Genomic DNA, 27,658 nt, shown 5'->3' with positions numbered 1-27,658 from the left:
CCAGCAGTAGAATGGTCTGTGGTCTTGAGCAGCTAAATTTGAAACCAGGCTTTTCAGGAGGATCAACTGAGCTCTGAAACAGCTGGGCACAGTGCAAGCTGACAGGGGTCAGGGAGAGGCAGGTGGGGCTCCTTCGGCTATGTTTTCACTGCTGACTTCTCAGTGCCGGGAACAGTAAGAGCTCACACAGCCCTGCTTGAGTGAATGCATGCATACATGATGGGATGGATCTGTACTATGATGAGATGCAGTAGAGTATGTTGGTTAAAAGCCTAGGCTGTAGAGCTAGACAGCCTGGAGTGGAACTCTAGCTCTGCTCTTTGTTAGTGGTGTGACTTTGGGTAGCTCAGTTCAGTTCTCTGGGCCTCAGTTTGCTCATCTGTGAAATGGTTGAACTAGATGATTCCAGCATTCCTTCCAGCTCAGATGTTCTGGTTTCATTGTTGACCTTCATCCCCAACAATAATGTGCCCAGAACAAAGGCATGTTGCTCCCTGAGCCCTCTAGCTCAGCCACCATGCTCCCAAAAACCTGTGCTCCCAAATAGAGGCAACGTGTCCTCTCTACCCAAATGTGCCTGGGAGTTGCCGCCTTGGAAATGTGCCTTTTTGTTTTGGGGGTTGGGTGCCCATACCCTCCTATTTTTTTGCCCCCTCCTCCCTTCCCCCCAGCCATCCTGATCCAGCTTACATACCTCCTCCTCCAGGAAGCCTTTCCTGATGCCGACTCCCAGCTGTACTCCTTTCAAGGCCCCTCTCTGCATCTTTTGCTCCTGGCCTGGGATCCCACCTCACTCATGTTAGGGTGTTTGTGAGAAGTTATTGAATAATTGTGCACACATGTCCTCCATGGTTCAAGGGACTGACAGGAACCCACGTCTATTCCTTATCTGTGAAGTGCCTGGCCTGGCGTGAGGAGGCACATTTGCCCTCCTTGTCTGAAATTACCCACTCAAAATCTCAGTGACATAAAGAGTGTTACCCTGCTTCAAAGGAGGAAACTGAGGCTTGGCAAGCTTATTTGGAGCCTAGTCTCTGATCCCCTGAAGCTCATTTTCTTCCCACTGCCACAGAACATCTCTCTCAGACTGTGCTCTGTCCTCTGGACACCTTGCAGACCCTGATCAGATAAAGTAATCATGCTGGCCGCTAACTGGGATCGGCTCCTGCTTGGAGAGGCCACGCCGCTGTAAGCATTTTGCATCTCTTATCTCATGTAATCTCACAGCAACCTTATAAGGTAGGTCCTATTCTTATCCCCGTTTTACAGGTGGAGCATGTGTGGCTCTGAGAAGGAACTTGCTCAAGGTCACACAGGAAGGAAGTGGTGGAGCCAGGATTTAAAACCAGACAGCCTGATGTCGGTGCCTGCCAAATTGAATTGCAGTTCTTCAATTCACTGTTTCAGTCAACCTTGCCTAGGTTCCTCAGGGCATATTTCTTGAGTATGCACTGTGTGGGTCAGAGGACAAGGGGCAGAGGATAACAGACCCATGTCCTTGGCCAATCTCAGAGCCCCACTGGGAGGGGGCAGGTACAGTTCTGCTAGGGTCTTTCGAGGGTCTGCCCTGTGCTGAGACCCTCTGAAGGGACACTGCTGTTATGCTGTCAGCTTCACATAGGGTGGGGCAGGCTCAGAGGGGTCAGTGGCTTGTCTACAGTCACCCAGTGAGCAAGTTGGGGAGCCAGGATTTGAACTTGAGCAGTTAGCCTCAGAGTCCCTACCCCTTTCCACCATTTCTTCCTGCCTTCCAGGACACAGCATATGAGCTGCTATGAGAGAAAAGCAAAGAAAGTGGCATTTGACTTGGACTTGGGGGTAAGGCTTCTCTGACGAAGTGAGGTCTAAGTCGAGACCCTCATGTAATGCAGGAAGTGGTGGGAGTAGGGGGAGGAGAGGGAACAGCTTGTGCAAAGGCCCGGAGGCAAGAGAGAGCATGGTTTGTTTAAAGAACTGGATGCAGTGGCTCATGCCTTTAATCCTAGCACTTTGGAAGGCTGAGGTGGGAGGATCACTTGAGCCCATGAGTTCGAGACCAGCCTGGGCAACATAGTGAGACCCTGTCCCTGCAAAAAAATTAAAAAAAAAAAAAAAAAAAAGAACAGAATGAAGGTGTTTGTTCTAGGTTTCTTCATTGGCATTTCCAGTTGTAATCTTTGAGTAGTCAGTTTATCTAGAAGGGTTTACTGAGTGCCTCGTGTGGATTCTGTACCATGTTAGGTGTTAAGTGCAGACCCAGCCCTTGGTAGGGGTAGGGACTAGGGCATTGCCCAGTGGGGGTCCCAAGGACCGAGGTGGGAACACTAGCTCCAGGATTTGGGAAAGGCCAGGAGGAATGGAAGTACTTTATCGTCAGTGGGAGCTGCCTTGTGTCCTTACCTGTAACCCTGACATCCTAGATATGGAAAGGATGAAATGAGATAACCAGGACCTGGCGCTTAGTAGGCCCTCACCAGATGCCAGGCACAGAAGCTTAGTGGCAGGCATGTGCCAAGTTTGGGGCAGCCAGTGGTCAGCAGCCCAGCTGCCCCATGGCACCAGGGAAGAGGGGAAGAGTGCTGCCGTGGAGTAGGCAGAGCAGGGCCTGGAGAGGCCCTGGGCCAGGAGCCTCGGGCTGAAGCGAGCATGGCAGAGTGAAGTGCATGGCCTCTCACTGGAGGGCAGAAGCTGGAACACTGGACGGGAAAGGCCCACCAGGCCAAGGATGACTTGAATAGCGATGGGGTAGGCGGCTCAGGCCAAGGATCTGGCCATGGCCCCGAGTCTAGGCACTGGCCATTTGGGTCTCTGTTCTGTCCCAATGCTTCCTGGGCCTTGGTTTCCCCATCTTGACACGGGGCATTGGTGCTTACCTCTCAGGCATTGCTGTGGGGTAGGAAGGCGGGTGTGAAGTGCCTGTGCTGGGCTTGCAGGTAGTAGGTGCTCAGCCCCTCAGAACGAATGCTGCTGCCATACACAGAGAAACAGAGCCAGGACCCCACGCCAGGCCTCCTCTTGCTGTGGCCTCTCTGAGATGGGACTTGGGACAAAGGGTGGTTGGGACTACCATGCCCTGCCCTTTCCAAGCTCACCTTTGTAGGGGGCAGCCTGGGCTCACTTCAGTGGTCTATGAAGGCTTTAAAAAGCCCTGGAGCTGCCCAACCAGCCCTTCAGGCTCTGGGCCGTTTTGCTGGCCTCACATCCCAACTCACCTTCCTGCTTTGCAGCTCAGATATGCCCTTCCCTTTCTGAGCCTTGCCAGGTAAAATGCAGCCCTCTCTGGTCCTCATGACCACCACCTAAGGTGCTGGGTGCAAGTCCCCAGCACACAGTAGGTGCTCTATGAATGGTCGCACTTGCCTCTACCCCACAGTCTCCAAGCACAGCAGTGAGCTGCGGTTCTCACCTGTGGTGGGCGTTGGCCCCTTTTAAGCCATTCACTCTGGGGCCAATTATAAATAGACACATAATCGCCCCTATCTATAGAGATAAGACATACTCTTCAGATGAGCCCGCCCCTCCCCTGCCCCCCTCCACGCTGGCACGCGCTCTCCGCAGTTGAAGGCGACAGAGGGATCGGGTGCTCCCCTCCCTCCTCCATCCATCCATCCCTCCTCCCTGCTGCTCCTCCATCTCCACCCTGCAGAGGTGAGATCGGCAGGGGCCGTGATGTCAGAGGCTCAGCTGATGTCACCGCCCCGGCCCTGTGACTTCACTTGCCGGCTTGGGCAGGAGGAGCCGCGAGGAGGCTGAGAGCCGAGAAACTGCCCCCCTTTCCTTTTTCTTCTCCTTTTTTTCCTTTCCCCTCCTCCCCCGCCTCGGCTCAGGAGTTGTTTTCCTCCCTGGTGGTCGCCGGGCTGGCAGGGGGTCTGGGGCAAGGGCCAGGGAAGGATGCGGCTGCAAAGGTAACGGTGTGCGCGATGCCTCTTCCGCGGTCGTGAAAGTTTGCTCTGGCGTGCGAGGCGTGCCCGCCGGGTGCTCCGCCGCACCGCGCTGCCCTGGCCCGAGGCTCCCCGGGGGCGGGCAGGAGCCGCGCCGGGCCAGGGCACGGCTGGGCAGGGGCCTCCCGGGCGGCCTTTACTGCCTTGTCCCCATCAAAGGCCGCAGCTGCTCGAGTGGCGGCTGTAGCTTTGAAACTGCCATAAAGAGCGATGGAGGGCGGGGAGGCGGGGGATGTTCAGAGCAGTGCCCAGGAGGGTGGCCGGGAGAGGAGGGGCCCGAGGGGGCTGCTCGGGGAGCGCGGCAGCAGCAGGGGCGTGAAGGGCAGGGCCCCGGGTCACAGTCCCAGGGGCCGAATGCCCGCCCCCGTCCCTTCTGGTCCAGATGCAGCCGCCCTGCGTGGCCAGCCCGGGTGTGAGGGTGCAGAGCGGCGGGGGGCGGGGGCTGGCTGCTCCCTCTGCCCCCCTCCACTATTTCCAGGCATGTTCTTCCACCTCCAGCAGGCCATTTGTCAGCGGTGATGCGGGACAAAGGAGGGGCAGTGGGTGGTCTGCTGCGAGTTGGGCGATGGGCACGGAGCGAGGGCCGAGAGAAACGCCAACAATGAAGAGGCAGATCGAGGGCTTTGCTCATTCAGGCTGTCGAGGGAGCCGTCATTTTGTGTTAGCGTGTGTGTGTCTGAGGTGGGAGGAGGAAGAGAGCGGAGAATGACAGGAGAAGGATTATGACATTGTGTTGTCTCTGTTTGTGGTAAATGCAAATTTGGCACCAGTGGTTTCCCGGGAAAAGCAGCAGCAAGTAACCCAGGCCGAGGCCCTGGCCCAGACCCACGGAGGGAGCCCGTGTGGGGCGGCATGGGGCTTTATTTGGCCCTCCCTTTTTTTCTATTTGGCGTGTGCGTCTTCCATTTATTTTACAGTGAAGAGCTGGAGACAGACAGGCCGGCAAGGCAGGAGAAGCCGGCCCCCTCCTCCCAGGCATGGCAGCCCCTCCTCAGCTCACCCCGGAGGAGAACTGGGCAGCTCTCCCAACCCCTAGGCACTGTCCCAGCTCCCTGACCTCCCTCCCAGGTCTCTGCCCCAGCCAGAGTCACGGTTCCGTCGTTCTCTTAACCTGGGCAGCCTGAGTCTCTGAAGGCTACTTCTGCCCGCAGCTGCTTCCCAAGCGTAACCAGAAACGGAGAACCTGGGACAGAGGCTGGGATGGGGCTTTGCAGAATGAAGGCCAGGGCCGGGCACTCCCCCGGCTACAGTGCTGGCCTGGAGGCTGGCAAACAGCTCTGCAGCCAGGGGCTGTTGGCACAGCCTCCTGGACTTTGACTCCTCTGACAGGCCCATGAGGGCAAGGGAGCTTGAGCCTGCCCTGGGCCAGGAAGCGGCCATGGTACAAGTCTCTGCGCTGCCACAGGGCTCAGACAGGTGCAGTGACATGCACGCAGGTGGTCAGTGTGTTTACAGCAGGCCTCCAGAGAACGCGTGGTGGAGTGAGTTTTACCAGGGCCAGGCCGTAGCTCAGGCCCCAGCAGAGACTGTGTGTTCTAAGCTGAGAAGCCAGGGCAGGAACCATCTACAGGTGGAGGGGCAGGGGAAGGCTGTGGCTCTCCTTCCAGTCTCCCTTTCCCTGGAGCTGGTCCCTCACCTGACCTCACCATCTTCTCTTTCCTGGTCAAGTCTTCTGGTCTCAATTCACTTCCTCCAGGAAGCTTTCCCTGTCCTCCTCTCAGGTGGACTCCGGTCCTGTGCCTGGCCCACTTTCTGTGCCCTCTCACAGTCCTGACCACACAGAGGTGGGTCTGTCTCCCTGTTAGGCCTTTGGGTGCAGAGCCTGGGTGACCATCCTTGGGTACAGGGACATTTAAGGCCTCCCCTCTGCACTCCTGGCACCTGCCCAGAGCTGGGCATAGAGGAGCCCTGTGCCTAGAGCTCAGAGGAGCAGACCCAGACTCAGATTTCCCCAGGAAGTGGGACCACCAGGATGGAACAGCTGCCCTCTCCCCATGTCCTAGATGGTGTGATGGGCTCACTTCCTTTGGGCAAACTCACCCCAAGGGGGTTTTTTCCCCACAGAAATCTTTTCCCTGAGTTCCCCTGTGAATTCTGACAGGGAAATCAAGAGAGGCTTCACAGAGGAGGTGGCATTTGAAGGCCTTGAATAGTGAGTAGGAGTTTGCCATGCTAAGGCAGGAGAGGGTGTACCATCAGAGGGAAGTCCAAGAACAGCGCATCCAGGGTGTAAGAGGTGGGTTGCACTGTGTGGCTGAAGCCGTTGGAAGGGACCAGTGGGGAGAGGCGGTGACAGTGGAAGTGGGACCCTTGTTTTGCTGGCTGGGGGAGCCACTTCTGGAGGAAGGGAGAACTTGACCTGATGACACTGCCACATGGACACCGCTGTTACTGCAAACTCGCCTTCTGGATGTGCCTGTGTCTTAGCACTTTGGACCTGTTTTCAGGTTCTTGCAAAGCTGGCTTGTTCTAGCTGCTCCCAAGTCAGCCTCTCTCAGGCTGCCTTGTGCTGGGATTCCCAGATGGCCTCAGACTTGAATTTAAGGACCAACTTGGGTCTTCTTTTAATTCGGAGTCTCAGGACCAGCCCAGGCCACATTCTGAGCTGGAACCAACTTGGAGGGGAAGCAGTTTGGATGCCGATCAAGGGGTGAAGGGTTCAGGAGCAGCTCCTCCTGCCTGGGACCCTGAGATGACTGGAGGCTCCTATGGGAGACTGGGGTGGCTAGTCCCCCAGACCTATCCCCAACTGAGATGGCAGCACAGAGGGGTGGCCAACGTCCTGGGGCCAGACTGCCTGGGTTCAATCCTGGCTCTGCCATTTCCTAGCTGTGTGGCTTCAAGGAAGTTACCTGCCCTCTCTGAGTCTTTGTGTTCTTGGGCAATAATAATACCTACATCACAGGGCTGAGGTGAGGATTATATGAGATCATTCTCACAAAGCAGCCAGCCAGAGCCTGGCTCCCAGGGGGCACTGAATAATTGTTAGCTTAAAAAAAGACAGCTCCAGAGAGTGAAGGCTCTAGCACCTAGTATCTGGGGGCTAATCACTCAATCCATCTGAGCCTCAGTTTCCCTAGTTGTAAAATGGAGGTGGTCATCATGTCTGGTAATAATAGCTAAGACCTAGGAGCACTGACTGTGAGATCTGCAGGCTGTGTTCTAGTTGCCTAACTATGTATTAGCTTAATAGTCTCTCCCCACTCTGAGCCACATGTAGGGGCACAGCAGGGCCCAGGGCAGCCTAGAAACTAAAAGTGTGCAGGGAAGAGCCCCAGAGATTTGGTATTTTCTGGGTGAAGCTAAACCAGCCCCCTTGCTTAGCAAAGGCAAGAACAGAGGGAAGTGGACGGCTGGAGTGTGAGGCATGGAGACCACAAAGGCCCACCCACCACTGTAAATGAGCTGCCTGGGGCTGGATGCCCCTCATACATGGCAGAGTCACCTACACACCATGGGGCCTTGAGCGAGTCATGACCACCATCCTGGACTTTGATTTCCCTAACTGTGTGAGGCGGACTTGGGTCTGTTCACCTCTCAGGTCTGCCACTGCTCTAAGGGGCTGTGATTCTCTTGTTGCTTTGATTTTCTTGGAAGGTTTCCATGTAGGTAGTGACTTGGGCGGTATCATCTGCCCATTGATTTTTCCAGAAAGGATGCTTTCTTCCCTCCCACTCTGCACTCAGCCCACAGATAAGTGACCTCTTGCCTAGCTTTCCCATTTCTCCTCCTGTCCCCGCTAGTAACTCACCTGGTCTGGGCTGGGGAACCGAGAGGGCCCAGCCCAGTAGCAGCTCCCCAGAGGGCGCGTGAGCCCATAGACACCACCCCCCATCCCCTGTGAGGAGCACCTGGGGAGGTGTCTACGGGGCTGGGGAGCCACATCCAGCCCACACCTGGCTTTGTGAGCCTGATTGCCATGGAGTCCCCCAGTGGCACATTCACTCTCCCTCCTCCCCTCAGCAGAAGCTTTGGGATTCAACAGGTGCGGCTTACTCCTTGCTCCGCTGTGGCTGCTGGGTGACTGCAGGCACCACACCTCCCTGAGCCTGTCTGCTCACGGGGTGAATGCTCCCACATCATGGGGCGCCTGAGGCTGGAATGACGGCAACTTCACTTAGAGGCATGGTCACTGATTGAGCCCTGTGTGCCTGCAGCCCTCGGTGGGGGGGGGGGGGTGATGTTAATGTCCCCATTCTATAGGTGAAAAGGCTGAGGCTACAGGACCTTAGGGAGCTTGCTGTAGGTCACATCGCCCTCTGTCCTTCCTTTCTTATATTTATTGAGACGTAGTCGCTCTCTTGCCCAGGCTAGAGTGCAGCAGCACAATCCCTGCTCACTGCAACCTTCACCTCCCAGGTTCAAGTGATTCTCCAGCCTCAGCCTCCCAAGTAGCTGGGATTACAGGCGCGTGCCACAGGCCCGGCTAATTTTTTGTATTTATAGTAGAGATGGGGGTTCACCATGTTGGCCAGGCTGGTCTCGAACTCCTGACCTCAGGTGATCCACCCGCCTCAGCCTCCCAAAGTGCTGGGATTACAGGTGTGAGCCACCGCACCCGGTCCTTCCTTTCTTTTTAACACCCACCTACTACCAAGAAGGCACGGAGGCAGATGATGCTGGGAGCCCGTCTAAGGCAGGACGGGTAAAGGAAGCCTAGAGAGCCCTAGGGGAGGAGGCTGGGGAGGCACAAAACTTGTAAAGGGGTGGTTACCATGCATGTCTGTCATTATTTGCCCACAGAAGGATATACTGATCATGGGAATAATGGTCGTCAGGTGGGCAGGGGAAGGGGTGCCCTGCGCCATCATGGCTCCTGAAGAAGATACAGTCGTGGTTCCCTCTTCCCAAGATGTTTCTGCTCACCTTTGCTCAGGACATGAGGTTGCTTAAGGGCAATGTGTGGGTTCAGAGCCGGCCTCTGCACTCACCTGCATTAGATCTCAGGCTAATTATTTATTGCTCTGAGCCTCAGTGTCCATGCCTGTATATGGGGATGGTCACTGTACTCACAGTGTTGTGAGGATGGTGTGGGTGAACGCAGGTAATGCACTTAGCACCATGCCCAGCTGGTGGGCGAGCTCTAGGAACGTTCTCTGTTGTCATCCTCTTGAATCAGCCTTGCCTCTCCTGAACATTCCCTCAGCACCTGCTATAAGTCAGCGCCAAGCCCAGGGAGCCTCCTCCTGTGCCCCGGGCTAAGCCGCCAGCCTCGGGGCCTGGGAGCTGAGCGTCTGGATCTGCCGCGCAGGGGGAACAGCCTCTGAGAATTGGTGTGTTGGCTCCCACTGCTGGCGTGACAGACATCCTGAGGAAATATGTCACTTTACAGTAGTTTTCAAAGAAATGTCTAGAAAGCTCTATTAACCCTATGGGGGCCATTCATAGTCTGGACTTTTGTTAGGTCCTAGTCTGAGTTTTGTTTTGATTTGCTGAGGACCCGCCCTCTCCTGGGCCTCAGTTTCCTCATCTGTAAAGCAGTAGCTACCCAGCTCAGAGGGCTGCCTATGTCAGATGAGACTGCTCCTGTGAAACATGCTTTGTAACCTCGAGAGCACCTTACAGAGCTTTCGGTTCTGTTTCTGGTCATTCACCTGACGGCTATGGGCAGATGCCTGGGCAGGGTCATACTGTGTGCCCAGGCTGGGTGTGCGCAGCAGTGGGATGCCAGCTTGGCTCTCAAGGGCTCCCTGAGTTGTGGCCTCGCTAAAACCCCTGAACTTTGTAATTTCTAGAGAATGTGGAAGGCTTCACAGGCAGCCTTGCTCCTTCACAGGGAAATGCTGATAAGCATCTTGCCTGGTCACTGGTTTATCCCACGTATGTTTTTGGAGCAGCTCCTTGTGCTGGGCACTGGCCTGGCTGATGGGGATGAAGCTGAAGACCAGAGGTCAGCCTTGCCTTTGAGAGCTTGGTCTAGGAGGAGGGATATGGAAACTCACATTCAAAACCCTGATGACTGAGGTTCAGGGTGACATGACACGGGGCCTGCACTTCTCAGAAGAGGCTCAGCCACAGGGCAGGATCGCGTCTAAATGCATATTGGCTTGTGTCCTCTGCTCAGAATCCTTCATCATCTCCTCTTTTTGCCCAGGGATAAAGTCGCAAAGCCTTGTGGCCTGTACTGTCCTGCTCCAGCTACATCTCCAGCTTTCTCATTTCACTTAAATTACCCTGCAGGCCCTGGTGCCCTTCCTGGAAGTCTACCTGCTCCCTCCTACCACAGGGCCTTTGCCCATGCCATGCCCTCTGCCTGGAGCTCTCCTCCAACTTCACCATGTGGTTACTTCCTATTTGTCTTTCAGGTCTCAGCTCAAATGTCCTAGATCCCCAAGGCTCAGGGTCCCTGTTGTACACTTGCTGTGCTCCTGTCACTTTCTTACTAATTTGTATCATGGCTGTTATCAGATGATTATGTGATGATTCTTTTTCTAACCGCTGCATGGCACCATAAGCTTCATGACCACAGGGACCCTTGGGATCAATGCTTGCCATAAGGGCTATCAATGTTTGTTGAATGAATGAGTAAGTGTTAAGGTAAGAGTGTGGAGGAGGTGGCATTTGAGTAAGACTTGAAAGAGGGTATAATTTCAATCTGTAGGGAGGAGGGAAGGGCATTCCTGCTGCAGGGAGCAGAAAGGCACAGGACAGGAAGCCAGCTTGTCTAGTTAGGCGGAGAGGCAGAATGAGACCTGGGAGAGGTCTGGAGAAGCAAGCCGAGCCAGATAGGGCTTTGTATTCCAGGCTGATAGGAATAAACTTGAATGATGAAGCCACTCGACCCACTGACAGACTTCTGAGCCGGGGGAGCAAAGTCAAAACTGGCTTTGGATAACTGTAATGAATCCGCCACTGGGATGGGTGGGCAGGGCAAAGTGGCTCCAGTTAAGAGGACCAGTTAAGAGTTGGAGAATCCACGGCTCCTGCTGCTTTCTGCTCCCCTGGAATCAAATGTTGATTTGGCAGTTATCCCCGAGAGCTTGCAGGGAGATGCAGGGCAGTGATGAGGAACCTCACACGGCGTGGCTGCTTCCAGAAGACAATCGCCTTGGTGGCAGGGCAGCTATTCCCGAGTCACTAGAGGGAGAGACGGAGTTGATTGAGCATTGGCATCTGCGTTTCTTGGCTTTTCCTGTTGAGAAGGCAGCATCCAGCTCTGCATCCCTGCACCTGTGTCCTGGTGCCTTCTATTAATAAGTGGTCCAGGAATCTTGATGCTGAAGGACCAATCTGCGGCAGAAGATGAGCAGAAACATTTCTGTCAAATGCCCAGCAAACAAGACTTCGTGCCTCTGTGGGGAGCCAGCAGATAAGAGTCAGGACTCTCGAGGACCTGAGGACAAATCCCAGCACCATCACTTAGCAGCTGTGCACCTTCAGGCATCTTCTAAGTGACTCTGGGCTTTCATGTCTTCAGCGGTGAAAATGGAGGCTGCCCTGGTGCCATGAAGGCTAAGGTTAAGTGACATATATGGATCCCCAAGCACGGGGAACACTGGAGGCTCAGGAAGTAGTGGCTGTTATCATGGCTGCGTTTTTCTCCATGGTTTGAATTCTTAGCAGGAAGCTTGGGTTTCAGGCTTAAAAATGAAGAGCATGTCAACAAAACAGGATGGAACAAAGTCTTTTCCCAGCATGCCTCAGCATGTGGCACTGCCTTCCCGTGGAGCCCAGACAATGATATGGCTAAAAGTCTTGAGCTTTCAGGCAGAAATAATCCCAAAGGAAAGGAACTTCCTTATTGTCATCTTGTGACAAAGCGACGCAGGGGCCCTGCAGCCCGTCAGATTCAGCTCTGCCCCCTCCAAGCTGCTCTGTGCCTCAGTTTCCTCATCTGCAAAATGAGGCAAGAACAGTACCCACTTTATAGGGTTGTTGTAAGGATTAAGCAAGTTACTGCAGGAAAAGCGCTTAGAGCATGCCTTTGTCACTGCGACTGTCAGATCATTTCATATTCAGGTTAACTCTTTGTAGTACCGAGTAATTCTGTAGGGGCTTTGGAGAGAAGTCTGAGTTCAAGTCGTAGCCTCTTCCTAGCTGTGTGACCTGGGCAAGTCTCTTAACCTCTGTGTGCACCCATTTCCTGCTCTGTACAATGAACAGGACAATCCCTGCCTCACGGGTTTGTTGTGAGGAGTGAATGGGATCCCTCAGGTAAGGGCGAGGACCCCCTGAGGCAGGCAGCTCACTTGGCCCCTCCCAGCCCAGTTTACAGCTGAAGGAATTGGATGATTTAAAGACACACACTGGTGAGACCAGGCTGGCCCCAGCTCCGTGACCGGCCCAGTGAGAGTCCAGCCACTAGGGGCAGTGAGTGCCGGGCAGGTGGGTGTGATCTGTGCGCCCGGGGCTGCACAGGCTTCCCGTTTCTTGGCCTCTCCTCAGGTGTCGGCTCTCTGCTCACCTGTGGGGACGATGTGTCAGTCGATTCACAGCAGCTGCTGCTTGTTGGCCAGACCGTGGTCTTCCCAGCGTGGGGTCTGAGAGTCTGAGGCCCCCCACCTGCCCCAGCTGCCCAGTGTCCAGTGCTTAATATATGACTGTGGGAGAGGCTGGTGCTGCCCACACCATCCTCTTACATTCTTTCCCTATTGGCCTGCAGACTTTTGGTCCCACTGACTGTCTTTCCAGTGTTTGCTGAGTGCTGGGAAGCCTGGTGGTTAAGACTGCAGCCTCTGAAGACCTGGGTTCAAATACCAGCTCAGCCTCTTCCAAGCTGTGTGACTTGGGATAAGTTAAACTCTTTGCACCTCCGTAGCCCCATCTGTAAAACAGGAGTGATAACAGTACGAAACTCATTAGACTGCTGCAAATATGAAGAACTGGGATGACAAAGGGAAATCTGCATAGTGCCTGGTTCATAGTAAGCCTGGATTCCTCTGGGTTGTATCATCCTCACTAACATCATTTTAATGGACATGGTGCCCTACCCTGCACAGGATGCCGGAGACCCGAGAGAAGCAGAGGTGTCTCTGCCCTGCATATGCTCACAGTCCAGGGGGAGAGATGGATGCATCCGAGATTAGGATGCCACACTTCTATCCTGGAGGGCAAGGTGAGGGGCAAACCTGGAGAGCAGAAGTTTTTGTGGGACCCCGTGAAACAAATCCATGCCAAACATGTCAATGCTACAAGGCCCTGCAAGATCCCATCCTTGCCCAACTCCGCAGCTTCATCTTTTTCCCCTGCACTGGGCACAGTCCTCCTGGGCACAGCGGGTGGCTCTCGCCCATACCCCTACGTCTCGGTATTCTTTGGTCCTCTGTTTTGAAGCCCTCCCTACCACCATAGCTTTAGAGCCTCCTCTGACCTTGCACCAGAAAGAACTGTTCTGAGCCCCCATGCTCCCTCCATGTGGGCTCAGAGACTTGCACAAAGCAGGGGCTCCTGTGGAATGAGGGCACAGAATGAGGGCGTGCCCACAGAGGCTCTCCACCCCTGCTGTTTGTGCACTCTCAGTATCCTTGTGCTTTGCAAGGGGACAGTGCGTGGCTTGGGGACAGGCACAGCAGGAGGCTGTGGGGAGTTTCCCGCTCTGTTAGCCAGAGGCTTTTGTAGGTTGCCTCCTGGAAGACTGCAGATGAAGCCCTGAGCTTGTGAGCAGGAATTCCAGGCCTCCCTCTTGGTGTGATTGAGTTAGCAGGCGGCCCCTCCCAAGAGGAAGGAGAGCTGGAGCTTGGTTAAGGATAAAGGTGAGGGCTGTGTGTCTGCTCACCAGAGCTGGCAAGTGAGGAAGGACATCCGCCTGCTCTGAAGGCACCCTGGCTCACTTTGCGCAAGTCACTGATCTGCCGAGCAGGGCCAGTCTCCTCAATCAATCCACGCTGACAGATGGTAGTGGAATCAGTGACCTAGAGGCAGAAGGCTCCATTTGTAATCCTGGAGTGGCCCAGGCGCCTGGAGGAGGGCAGAGGAGTTTGTAATAAAAGGAGTGATACAGTGTTTCCAAAAGCCATCTTTGAGCCAGAGGAAGAGGCAAAGGATTAATTTTGTTTATAGAATTGATACACTGATTCAGTTCAATGAATAATTTTTGAATGGACTGGGTCAGGAGAAAGGGGGAAGAATCTGGTCTACTGTTTTTTTGTTTGTTTGTTTTTTACCCTTCTTTCCTTAAAGAGCTCCCAGTGTGGTAGGAAAAACAGGATCCATGCATTTGAGACAATGAGAGAACAACAGAAAACACTAATGTGATTTCAGAGGAAGGGGCTCTCAGTTATTGAGTGCCTGCCACCGTGCAATCTTGGGCAGCAACTTAACTCTTTGAGCCTCAGCCTACTCAAGTGTCCTATTGTGTCCATATAGAACATGCAGCTAGTGTTAACAGTGCCTGGTACTACACTGAATTTTTTTTTTTTTTTTTTGAGACAGAGTTTTGCTCTTGTTGCCCAGCCTGGAGTGCAATGGCGCAATCTCAGCTCACTGCAACCTTCGCCTCCCACGTTCAGGCGATTCTGCTGCCTCAGCCTCCCAAGTAGCTGGGATTACAGGCACCCACCACCACACCCGGCTAATTTTTGTATTTTTAGTAGAGACAAGGTTTCACCATGTTGGCCAGGCTGGTCTTGAACTCCTGACCTCAGGTGATCCACCCGCCTCGGCCTCCCAAAGTGCTGGGATTATAGGCGTTAGCCAATGTGCCCAGCCTATGCAGCTCTCTTGAGAGTCCCACAACAGCTTATGAGTGAGGTAATTAAAAAAAAAAAATTATTTTTCTTTTAAGTAAATACAGATGGGGGGAGTCTCACTGTGCTGCCCAGGTTGGTCTTGAACTCCTGGCCTCAAGCAATCCTCATACCTCAGCTTCCCAAAGTGCTGGGATTATAGGTGTGAGCCACCACACCCGGTCCAGTGACATAATATTATCTTCATTTTATAGCTGAGGAAACCAAAGGGGGAAGTGACTTGTCCAAGGCCACACAGTGCAAGAGTAACCTACGTCTTCCTATTGGCTATGATGCCCATATACGTTCTTTTTCCAAATGGTACCAAAAGAGAAAGCGGCAGGCTTTCAGGGATAAAGAGGCCCAGCTGGCCTGGTCCTAGGACTGGGGAAGTTTCCAGGTGGAGGTCATCAGGGCAATGTTCTGGCAGGGTCTGAAAGGGCAGGGAGGGGGCTGCATGGTTATAAGAGGCAGGAGCTGACAAGAGCCTGGACTCCGGTTACCCGTCTGCATTCTTTATTCCTTCCCTTTTGAATGAGGCTCTGCAACAGATTGTCACCATCCCCAGGGCCCTGCATCTGAGACGAAAGTGAGCTTACGAGGAAGGGAAAGAATGGAGGAATGATGGGGCAGGCGACTCTAAGGAAAAGCGATTCACCTTTCTTCATGAATTCTCTCAAGAAATTGAGGGTGCCCCCAACACCGGTCTTCAGGAAGCTCCCCTGCATTCTCCTATTTTTGTCCAGAAAACACAGCCCTGTGCTGAGCGCCTCTTCCACCTTTCCCTTTACAGCCCTGACCCCAGGAGAAGCCAGGTACTGGTCTTTTAAGTCCTGAGGCCTGAGAATTTGAAAATGAAACTCAGAAGAACAATGGGAACAATCAAAGGGCAGGGCCTCGTGGCTTGTTCAGCTCTGCCCCGGAAGAGCCTGGCATGCAGGAGGTGTTGGGGAATCAAGTCCCCAGGAATAGTCCTGACCTGCTTTGGAGCCAGCCCCCACTATGGGAGACTGGACAGAAGCCAGAAGAAATCACTGTCTTCTCCAAGGACATGTGTTCCTGCCAAGGGGCCCAGGACCCTCCTTGGATAGCCTGAGAAAAGGCTAAGCATTAACACCTCTGGCTAGGTGGGGTGAAAGGTCAAAAAGTAAAACCAGGCCCGCTGGGGAGCTGTGTACCTCAAATATATGGAAATCTGGGTTCCAGACCACCCCTGGTTCCTGTCAATCCCCATCTGCTGCTGGAAGCACTTTTCCAATCCCAACTGACTTGCAGGTTGGGTTGCTTCAGGAGAGGAAGCCACATACTCCCCTAACATCTAGGACAGACGGGAGCCTAATTTAGAATCGGCAATTTTAGCCAACATTAGGGACATCTAATCCAAACTTTTCTCACCCACAGGAAACTGAGGCCCAAAGTGGGAAGAAAATTTGGCCAGGTCAAAGGTCAGGGGCAGGATCACAAATTCTCAACGTATCCTACCCTTGCTGGCCTTGTCACTTTTGATGGCCCTGGGGGCGCCAACATCTACACCGTAGTTGCTCTACAATTGCGATTTTCTTTATAAAGAAGTCAAGCCCTTTCTTTGCTCTAGAAACACATCAGGTTTGCAAAGGAAGGCTGGGAACAGGCTGAGGCCTTGGCACCGCAAATCCTCTGCCTTATCGGCAAATTAATTCGGGACCCTGGGCGCAGTCAGCCTGGCATTGCAGCTTTTTAATGCAGCAGAAGGCAACTGGAGCGTCCATTTTACAGGTGAGGTATGTGGGCCTCCCTCCTCGCGTTTTCCGCGGTGGAAACTGAGGCTCTGAGAGGACCCAAGCCGTTCCTCCACGGACACCCGGCGCCCATGGGCGGGGACTGCCAGGGACCCAGGCGGGACCAGCTAGGCCTTGGGCTGGCCCCGGTCCAGAGGGCTATTGGTGGGCAGGAGCCGCCCCCACGCCCTCCCCGACTAAACAGGTCACCGAGAGGAGGCCGGGCCCTTGCCCGCGGGCTTCCCGGGCCGCGAGAGGCGCAATTCTGGCATTGGAGGCTCCAGGGAACTCCAGAAATCCAGAGAGATTCCGGGCCACCAACTCCCCAGAAAGTTGGCTCGCGGCCACCCCCAAGACGGCCCTGAGGCGCGGGCCAAGATGGCACTGGGCGGGCGGCGTACTGCGCCCAGCGGCCGCGGAGGAGAACCTCGCGCGACCCGGCCGTGGGGTAGGGGGTCTTCGCTGCCCCTGCCCGGCGCGCGCCGGCCTCGACGCCGCCGCACGCGGGTGGGCACGCGCGCGCCCGGCCCCGCCCCCAGCGCCCCGCCCCCGCCGCGCGCCCCGCCCCGCCGCGCGCCCGCCCGCCCGCCCGCGCGCCGCGGCCCAGAGCCTCCCCATTGGCCGCACGCCGTCACCTGACGCTCTGTTATTTCCTGTGTGTTGGGAGAATGGAGAGAAAAAACCCCGAGCCGAGCCGCCTTCGGCCCCTGCGAGGCGGCCGCGGCCTCCGCCAGGGGAGCCCGCCCTGAGGCGCGCCCGACCGGGGAGCGAGCGCGCGGGCCGGAGCGAGCCTCGAGGGGCCTCGGCCCCGGCCCGCCCCGCCGCCGGCCCGGGCGCCCGAGCTGGAGGCGGCGGAGCCACCCCCACCCCCACCCCGCGCAGCGCCGCCCGCCGTCGCCACCGCTCCCTCCCCTCCCGCCCCCGGCGGAGGCCGAGGGACTGGGCGGGGGGCTCCAGCAGGTAACCGCCGCCCGGGCCTGAGGGGCAAGGAGAGGGTCGGGCCTGAGGGATTGGGGCCGGGCCGGGGTGTCCGGCCTGGGGGGCTGGGAGCAGAGGTCCTGGCAGGACCCAACCTGGGAGTGCTGAGCCTCCTGGACTCCAAGCCAGGGCTTGAGGTGCTGAGGGGAGTGTTGCTGCCCGGCCCGACACGAGAGTGCGGGCAGGGGCCCGGGCCAGGCCTGGCGTCAGAGGGCTGAGGTGTCTCGGGCCGGCCCGGGGATCCGGCTGAGCTTGGGCGCCGGTGCTCGCCGGAGGGTGCGGAGGGAAGGTACCTGCTCGTCGCGCGAGGCCTTGGGTGCAAAGGCGGCGAGTGTGAGCGGGCGGCGTCCGGGAGTCAGCGCCGCCTGCCTCGGGGCCCCTGGCAGCCCCGGGGGCACCGGCCGCGCTCGCCTCTTGGCTGCGGGCTGGAGGCGAGGCCAGCGGGGCTGGGCTGGACTCTGGGCGGGAGGGCGCCGCGCTGGGGCGCCCGGGAGGGCAGGGGCCCGTTTACTGCCATGTGAACACCTGAAGCCATGTGGACGCGGCTGCTTCTCGCCTGTTGGGGGCGGAGGGCAGGTACCGGCGGGCTGGGAGCAAGGTCCCGGCGCAGGACACACTTCCTGTGTGGGGCGGCCTCTCCTCCCGCGCCGCGGGGAACAGGGCGGGGTGTGCGAGCCGGGGTCTCTGGGCGAGGGAGCGCTCGTTTGGGTACCTGAGGCTCTCGTCCCTTTTTCGGGGGAACGTGGTGGTTTGAAGGAGCGTGGCCAATCGGGCCGATTGCTTTCAGGCTGCGGCAGGAGGTGCACTGTCCCCTGGGCGCCGGAATGGGAGTGGAATTTAGTGAGTTGGGGGGCGGTGCCGAGGAGCGGCTGTCTTCCTCTGCTTGTGGGTGGGATTATTGTCGGTTTCTGTGGTTGCGGATACCAATACGGTCTGCTGATACCTTCAGTCGGACGTTAGGGGTCAGGTCAAAATTAGGATTTTCTCCTTTTCCTTTTTTCCCTCGAAGATTAGATGTTTCTGGTAACTGCTGTAAAATGGATGGAATTTTCGAGCTATTATCGAACAGGCTGGTCTTTGAATGATAATTGGACCCTTATGTTAACAGTCTCAGTGAAGAGTTTTATACAGCATCTTCCGTGGGGTAGCTGTTTGATGGGTGGGGTAACTTCACTGAATTCCGACCTAGGAGACCAGGAATCTGCTTACAGCTTTGACGCCAAATAAACTGCAGCCCAGGGCAAGTTACTTACCCTCGTAATTTCCTCATCTGTTAAGTGAGGATACCCAGGTCAGACAGTACAGGGGTTTGTGGTTTTGCTTTTTTATCTCTCATTTTGTGCTCTGTTTTAGCCATAGGCAACTTTTCTGAGAAATGCAGACTGTACTTTAGCTGGCTTTTAAAAGCCTGTTTTTTAGCTTCCAGCCTCTGCCTTCAACAGAGCATAAAACTTGGTCAGGGTATACTCTTTTTTGAAATCCCACTTGCTGTTCGGTGCTTCAGAACGGAAAGTGTGTTATTCTGACCTGGGTGGAATGCATCTTACATATTTTTTGTCTTTGTGAAAGAAGTTATCAGAAATACTTCAGAGAATATTTGTCTACTTGGGAAATGTGTGGATAACATGTGATTGGGTCTGTGTATGTTGGCTCAGAGGAGTTCCAAGAGCTTTCTATGCAGGGGATTGTGGAGGATCCGGATCTTATTAAAGTTCTTCAAAGGACATTTGACATTTGGCTAACGGTTGAAATTTCCAGCCAGCTTCAGCATTCTCAGAGTAGGGGGACGAAGTAGAATGCCATAACATCTCCTGTGAAATGGTATGCTAGTGGAATTAACTGTCACCTCAGGGTGCACTAATTATTTGCCTCCTCCAACTTACTCCTTACTGGTAGCCAATGCTCTGCAGATGCTGAAGAACTGCAATTAGTTTCACTGATTTTATGGTGTGTGAAGGCCTTAGGCCATGCTTTTGACCGGCAAGTATTTCTATACCAATCTCAGAATTTTTGTCTTAAATTTCTAGAACTGTGCTGCTTGGCCGGATATGTGTCCAATATGGGTACAATATGGCTTTCTCAGATCACTTTTTATTTTTATATATATATATTTTTTAAATAAATCCCCTTTTATTTATTTATTTATTTATTTATTTTGAGACAGTGTGGTGTTCTATCGCCCAGGCTGGAGTGCAGTGGCGCAATCTCGGTTCACTGCAGCCTCCGCCTCCCTGGTTCAGGTGATTCTCCTGCCTCAGCCTCCTGAGTAGCTGGGATTAGAGGTGCACACCACCACACCCAGCTAATTTTTGTATTTTAAGTAGAGGCAGCATTTCGCCATGTTAGCCAGGCTAGTCTCGAACTCCTGACCTCAGGTGATCCGCCCACCTTAGCCTCCCAAAGTGCTGGGATTACAGGTGTGAGCCACTGCGCCCGGCCTGTATCACTTTTCGATTCAATCTCTTTGAACAGTTTCTAAAAGGATCCCAGCATAGGGGCAGAGTGTTTATACTACTGACTTTGGAGATGGTTTGGTAGTAATTTTCTTGTGTGTTACCATCAGGCCTGTCACAAGTAAACACTTTTGTGTTTGTTTTATTTATTTATTTATTTATTTTTATTTTTTTATTTTTGAGACGGAGTCTCGCTGTGTCACCCAGGCTGGAGTGCAGTGGCGCGATCTCGGCTCACTGCAAGCTCCGCCTCCCGGGTTTACGCCATTCTCCTGCCTCAGCCTCCGAGTAGCTGGGACTACAGGTGCCCGCCACCACGCCCGGCTAGTTTTTTGTATTTTTAGTAGAGACGGGGTTTCACCATGTTAGCCAGGATGGTCTCGATCTGCTGACTTCGTGATCCACCCGCCTCGGCCTCCCAAAGTACTGGGATTACAGGCTTGAGCCACCGCGCCCGGCCTTGTGTTTGTTTTATTTTTTGAGACAGAGTCTTGCTCTGTCGCCCAGGCTGGAGTGTAGTAGCACTATCTCAGCTCCCTGCAACCTCCGCCTCCTGGGTTCAAGCGATTCTCCCGCCTCAGCCACCCGAATAGCTGGGACTACAGGTGCGCACCTCCGTGCCCAGCTAATTTTTGTATTTTAGAGATGGGATTTCACCATGCTGGGCAGGATGGTCTGGATCTCTTGACCTCGTGATCCACCCGCCTCAGCCCCCCAAAGTGCTGGGATTACAGGTGTGAGCCACCGTGCCCAGCCCACGAGTAGACACTTTTATATAGCCACACAGATTATTTGGAATTTTCCGGAATAAACAATTTGTTAGGATTTGAATTATGACCTTGTGTTCAGTGTGGTGTTTAAAAAACTCTGATTATTCAAATTGGTTTTGTTTTTTCTGTTACTGTTGTTTTGAGACGGAGTCTAGCTCTTGTTGCCTAGCCGGGAGTGCAGTGGCGCGATCTCGGCTCACTGCAACCTCTACCTCCTGGGTTCAGACGATTCTCCTGCCTCAGCCACCCAAGCAGCTAGAAATACAGGCATGCGCCACCTCGCCTGGCTAATTTTGTATTTTTAGTAGAGACCGGATTTCTCTATGTTGGTCAGGCTGGTCTCGAACTCGACCTCAGGTGATCCGCCTGCCTCGGCCTCCCAGAGTGCTGGGATTACAGGCGTGAGCCACCGCTCCTGGCCTATTAAATTGTAAGCAGTTATCACACTCACGTGTATGTTACACTTGTCTTATAACTTACAAGGGAAAATATTGTTATAAAATTTTCATTCAACAAAGTAATTTGTATGTATTTATGTGAGAGAAGGTTGCCAAAATTAGTAAGATATCCGGAGACGTGGCTTTTAGGTTCCATAACCTAGTAGTGGTATACTTTTTTTTTTGAGATGGAGTCTCTCTCTGTTACCCAGGCTGGAGTGCAGTGGCACAGTCTCCGCCCACTTGCAAACTTCTGTTTCTAGGCTTGAGCGATTCCGCTGCCTCAGCCTCCCGAATAGATGGGATTACAGACTCCTGCCACCATGCCTGGCTATTTTTTTGTATTTTTAGTAGTGACGGGGTTTTGACACGTTGGCCAGGCTAGTCTCAAACTCCTGACCTCAGGTGAGGTCAGGAGGTCATTCCCCTGCCTCAGCCTCCCAAAGTGCTGGGGTTACAGGTGTGAGCACCTGCCCAACTTTTTAAAAATCTATAAGATAAAATGGAATGTAATTGAAATGATCACATTTACTTGGAGTTGGACTTTTTCTCATGAGTCCAACCTAAGTAGAAAAAATGCTGGCATTTGTATAAAAAACAAGCCTTTGTGCTAGACTCTGTCCAAGGCATTTTAAATTGTATTACAACATCCACCCAGCTGACCTTAGAAGTAGACCATCTTTCCCTGAGAGGTGGCAGAGCTAGTGAGGGTCAAGGCTTAGATATAACCCTCCCCCTCTTGGCTCCAGAGCCTGTACTGTACTAGGTTTTTTGCCTGCTCAAGGCACAGATCAGTCAGTGGTAAGTGTGGCCCTGGAATCCTTATCTTCTTGCTGTGCCTCGCTTTTTAATTTAATTTAATTTAATTTAATTTAATTTAATTTAATTTTTTTTTTTTTTGAGACGGAGTCTCGCTTTGTCGCCCAGGCTGCAGTGCAGTGGCACCATCTCGGCTCACTGCAAGCTCCACCTCCCGGGTTCACGCCATTCTCCTGCCTCAGCCTCCGAGTAGCTGGGACTACAGGCGCGCACCACCACGCCCGGCTAATTTTTTGTATTTTTAGTAGAGACGGGGTTTCACTGTGTTAGCCAGGATGGTCTCAATCTCCTGACGTCGTGATCCGCCCTCCTTGGCCTCCTAAAGTGCTGGGATTACAGGCGTGAGCCACCGCGGCCGGCTATTTTATTTTTTTATTTTAAAGCTATGATGAATCCGAAATCTAGATTCAGGTGAAATACTGGAAAGGGTGGTTTTTGAGACTGCTTATGCTTTTGTGATCCCCTGGGAGTTTCCTAAACTTTTACCTTGCCCATACTTGGTCAGTTTTGCCAGTGTACGTGAGATTTAATCTATGAAAAATTTCTCTTTTCCTACTTCATTCTGTCCTGAGGTGAAAACTGTGGTATCAGCTTAAAGAGTAACATAATACGTAAAGGGCTGTCTCTCTTCCTGACTAGTTTACAATGCACTAGAATCATTTTGTAGGGTGACTGCTCTCACTCAGTTTGACCAGTTGGGACTCAAAAGATATATTTACCAAAGAGAGTTCTTTCCCCAGTATATGCCTTAAGCCTTCTTACTCATGGGGACTTTGTGTTCAAGGCACCTTAGTACTCATTCATTCTGTCTGGGGCTTTGACTCTACTGTCTTCATTTTCTTTTTGTGGAGGTAAAAAAGTAACAAGATAAAGCAAAACAATAAAACTATTGGAGTTAAAGCCATACATGAAAGTGATACGTTTGAAATACAGTAAGCCTGGGCAACATAGTAAGACCTGGTCTCTGCAAAATAAAAAAACCAGATGTGGTGGGTGCCTTTAGTCCCAACTGTTCAGTAGGCTGAGGTGTGAGGATCATTTGAACCTGAGAGGTTGAGGCTACGGTGGACCATGTTGTTGCCATTGCACTCCAGTCTGGGAGACAGAGCAAGACCCTGTCCAAAAAAAAAGAAATAGAATACAGTATGCTGAAATCAAGGTATTTATAGTTAGAGCATAATTTGGTCACATTGCACTGAATAGTTTTTGATTATTGGTTAGGCTGTTGAAAGTCCTTTAGGCCGGGCGCGGTGGCTCAAGCCTGTAATCCCAGCACTTTGGGAGGCCGAGACGGGCGGATCACGAGGTCAGGAGATCGAGACCATCCTGGCTAACACGGTGAAACCCCGTCTCTACTAAAAAATACAAAAAACTAGCCGGGCGAGGTGGCGGGCGCCTGTAGTCCCAGCTACTCGGGAGGCTGAGGCAGGAGAATGGTCTAAACCCGGGAGGCGGAGCTTGCAGTTAGCTGAGATCCGGCCACTGCACCCCAGCCTGGGCGACAGAGCAAGACTCTGTCTCAAAAAAAAAAAAAAAAAAAGTCCTTTAATACCCTTGATACATGTGGTATGGGTGAAAAGGGTCTCATGGCGATAAACACAATCAGTACTTTCTGTGTAAGAGCAATGTTTGCTTTGTGGGTAATATGCATGACCCAGCAGGAAGATGAACTAGAACGTGAGTTAGCTGGTATATCCGTGACTTATTATCTGGTGCTTCATAGTGGGGAATTAAGAAAGAAAACTACTAGGGGAAATACCATTATTGCAGTATGCGTATGTAAGCTGTTCTATAGGAAAGAGTAGAAATTCACTGGAACATTTGATATCAGTCTGATTGGAAGATGGTTTCCATGTTTGAACATCATGTCCCTGAATGTGAATTAAGGTCCGCGCGTGTGTGTGCGCTAATTTTCGTTAACAAGTATTTACAGGCATTCTCAGCATGGGAAGTGCGATGGTGGACAAGAAAGAGCCTACTCTGGAGACAGACTGTAAACAGTAAATAAAAGTGTCAGGTGATGATAATAGCGGTGAAGAAAATAAGAAAACAATGTGAAATAACTCAGGGGGTGTTACTTTAGAGTGGTCACAAAGATACTCCCTGTTCTGAAGCCTTTTCTGCCAGTAGGGCAGTTGAACTTGATCTGTGGGCTGGATGGAAATGACATTAAACAAAGTAAATAATTTGTTTTAGCCCTGAGCATCTTGAGAAGTTAATCCAAAGGATGGAAGTGGGCTGGTTGAAGTGTTCCCTCTGTTTATATCTTTATGCTCTGTGAATAGGGACCTGGCTCAAAAGAGCTTAAGGGAGATCATTAGTGGTACCTTGTAAAGGCTGAGAAAGAGGAGTGCCGGCTGCTTTTTTTTTTTAATCATCCTGATTAAAAATGTAGAGATGCATTATAATATTGGTGAGTGTTAGACAGTGTAGGGAACATTTCTCTGGTTGTGTCTATTGCCCTCCGCTCCCCTACTTTAGATCTAGACCTGTAGTTGTGTTCATGTTTCTTTGTTGGGAATCCTCTATTTGGATAGGGGGCTGGGGATGTCAAGGCAAGCAAAGAAAGCTCTAAGCAGAGGCTCTGGCAAGGGAGGGAACCATGCAGATCACACAGGCTTTGTTAACCATAGCCAGGAGGGTTCATCCTCTCAGTCTTTCCCAGCCAGCTGGCATCCAGCGTGCCTTCTCCCACCCCCTTTCCATACTCTCTGATGATAGAATTTTAGAGCTAGAAGACACCTAAGAAATTGTCTAGTCTAACCCTTTGGCTTTACAACTCAGGAAGATGCCAAGAAGCTGGTAATTTACCCAAAGTTATGCGGCTTTATACTGACAGAATCAAGGGTAGGACCTGTTCTTTGCCATCTGTGCCCCATGCTCTTACCAGCATAGTTGACGGTGGCTCTTGAGTGGAAAAAGGAAGCTCCTGGGTGTTAATGTACTCAGGAAAAAGCCTATATAGTTCCAATCTTAAGATATCAAGGGGAGACAGTACACATCAGTCTTGAAAGCAGAGACAAGATTGTACTACTGTTAATTTTCACAAAGATATGTAGTGTTGGCTTCTTAGGCCCCATTGGTTTCTCTCATCCTAATTATGCCTTGGTCCAAAATAGGTGACATAGAGAAACTTCCTTTGCCATGATCAGAATTAGTTCATTTAGAGTGAGGCCTTTTAGATGTAGGGTGAAACTCCTGATAGGTGGCTATAATGGGTTTCTAGAATTGAAAAAGAGTTAAGGCTCCAGCGGTTGTAAGTTCTTTTACCTCCAGACCTCAGTTTCAGAGAAGCCAGATTTCATTGCTGCATTTAGAAGTGCCCTAAGGATGAAGCACTACTTTGAAAGTCTGGAGAATGTTCACTGTGCTTGGCAAGAATAGGGATTCTTGAGAAGTCAAGCAGGGAAGTACTTCCCTGGGCATTTCCCTGACTTAGTGCTGTGGGAGACCAATTATGTGAGGACAGATTTTGTATCTCTTTGGCAGTGATGTGAGAGGATACTATTGCTGCAGAAAGTCCACGTGATGGAAGGCAGCAGAGCGTGTGAAGGAGGATGTGCAGCCTCATCCTGGCTCCATCACTTGCTATCAGTGACTTCGGGCATTTTGCCTGAGCTGTAGTTTCCTCATCTGTGCAATGGAGATATATCTTCTTTTGGGCTGTTGGGGGAAGGAACTAAAATAGGAAAAGTATATGGTGAAGTGGACTGCCTGCAGGTGGCACTTAGAATGGTAGCTGTCCATTAAACCATCAGTCTGTGTTGTGCTATGTACTAAGACACTGGACTAGAGCAGGGCTGGTCCCTGCCAATTCTGTTGATTTTATGTCCTCAAATATTGACCTAGTAGATAGTAGAGAAGGGCAATTAAATAGGGGTATCAAAAGTGTTCTCATAAGGGGAATAGAAGGTGCTGTACCAGGTGTGTGACCCTGACTTGAAAGATCACTAGAGGGTTCTCAGAGCAGGACCATGTATTTCCTCATCAGCCTGCTGAATTCAGTGTCTCTTCCCACCTCTGGTTGTTCATCCTCTTCCACTTGACTGTTAGTATTCTCCAGACCCTCTTTTTTCAGTGTCCTGTCTCCCTTGCTGATCTCTGGTATCCCCAGGCTTTTGTGTTTGTTTATAAGCTGATGATCCCCACATTGACATCTTCAGCTAGATGTCTTCTAGCGCCTTCAACTCCTGCTCGACACAGCGGCTTGACCATCTCACTGGTATCGTGAGCTTCTTAAGTCCAAAACTGAACACTTATTCCTCGCAAACTCTTTGTCCTACATTTGTCCCCCAGTCCATAAGTGGCTCTACCATTTACCCAGTTTCTCAAATCAGATTCCTCCTTTTCTCTCACCACCCTCTACCTCTAAATCTATCACCGAGTTACTGTCAGTGCTACTTCCGTAAGATAAATTCTTTCATCTGTATTGCCACTACTCTCTTCACCTCTTACCTGGAACATGATGACGGCCGCTTCGTTTCTGCTCCTGTCTCTATTCCACTTCACCCAGAACGGCCAAGAGTCGTGTGTCTGCTTAAAATCTTTTAATGGTTTCCTATAGCACTTAGATTCCAAACTCCTCCACATGGTTCACAAGGGCCAGAATGATCTGGCTCCCACCTGTCTCTGACCCTCCTGCTGCTTTTGCTCACAGCCCTCCAGTCACATTCACTTTTTTTTTTTTAGGCCCCGGAAGGTGGCAAGCTTTTTCCTATCTCTGGAACCTTTTGCGAGACGGAGTCTTGCTCTGTCGCCAAGGCTGCAGTGCAGTGGCCCAATCTTGGCTCACTGCAACCTCTGCCTCCCAGGTTCAAGTGATTCTCCTGCCTCAGCCTCCCGAGTAGCTGGGATTACAGGTGCCCGCTGCCAGGCCAAGCTAATTTTTGTATTTTTAGTAGAGACAGTGTTTCACCATGTTGGCCAGGCTGGTCTTGAACTCCTGACCTCGTGATCTGCCCACCACGGCCTCCCAAAGTGCTGGGATTACAGGTGTGAACCACCATCTGGAACTTTTTAATATACTGTTTCCTCTGTCCATAGCACTCTGGCAAGGCTAGCCTTTTTCTCATCCTTCAGGGTATTTGTTGAATGAATAGGAGGCAGCAAAGGGGATGTCCTCTGAGTGTATCTACAAAGGTCTAAAAAAAAAAAAAGATGTAGAATGAAATATGTTTGAAGAACTGAAAGACTGTGAGTTTGGTTGTGGCATAGGTAAGAATTATTTAAGCAAAACACGTAGGACTCAGGCAGCTGGAACTTGAATGCACTGCTGATGGGAGTATAAAATGATGCAACCACTTTGGAAAACTGGCAGTTTCTCAAAAAGTTGAACATGTATCTGCCCTGTGACCCAGCAGTTTAATTTCTAGGTATTTATCCAAGAGAAATGAAAATGTCCACAAATAAGACTTATATGAGAATATTGATAGCCAAATGATAACCAAAACTAAACAGTCTGGATGTCCATCAGTGAGACAGTGGATAACAAGTCATCATGTTCATGCAATGGAAGACCACAAACAATAAAAAGGAACAAACTACAGATGCGTGTAATAAGGATTAATCTCACAAATATTATGCTCAGTGAAAAGCCAAACAAAAACATACATAATGGGTGATCCCACTTAACAGCATTCCAGAATGAGCAGAACTTATTTGTGAACTAGATTTCAGGTTGGTCTTGCTTCTTGGGTAGAAAGGGATTGACTAGGAGAAGATGTGAGGGAACTTTTTAGAGTATGAAAATGGTTAGGTCTTGATAGGCACTCATCAAAACTGATTAAATCGTATGCTGTATGTGATTTAACTGTAAAAATCACCTGTAACCTGCAGCCAGAAACAACCCAGGAACTGTTCT

At 52.1% G+C, this 27,658-nt stretch overlaps 1 protein-coding gene and 1 pseudogene across 4 annotated transcripts in view; one reads left to right on the top strand and one right to left on the bottom strand.

Annotated features, from left to right (window-relative positions):
* The window catches only part of LOC105464348 (transcription factor 20), a 188,489-nt gene that overhangs the window by 57,448 nt on the left and 103,383 nt on the right, over positions 1-27,658 (top strand). For 2 of the 4 annotated variants that reach the window (XM_011712162.2, XM_011712160.2), the window contains exon 1: positions 17,150-17,301. The exons of 1 other annotated variant lie outside the window; for it this stretch is intronic. The gene's annotated coding sequence lies outside the window, so the exon portion shown is untranslated. Of the gene's footprint in view, positions 1-16,985; positions 17,302-27,658 lie in introns of those variants that run through there. One more of the 4 variants, XM_011712163.2, reaches the window with a different exon arrangement.
* LOC105464544 (uncharacterized) lies at positions 12,810-26,262 on the bottom strand (annotated as a pseudogene).

The sequence above is a fragment of the Macaca nemestrina genome, chromosome 15 (genome assembly GCF_043159975.1).
Source record: "Macaca nemestrina isolate mMacNem1 chromosome 15, mMacNem.hap1, whole genome shotgun sequence".
Classification (NCBI taxonomy): Eukaryota; Metazoa; Chordata; class Mammalia; order Primates; family Cercopithecidae; genus Macaca; species Macaca nemestrina.
Note: the sequence above shows the minus strand (reverse complement) of the source record. Positions and strands in the feature narration are given on the sequence as shown.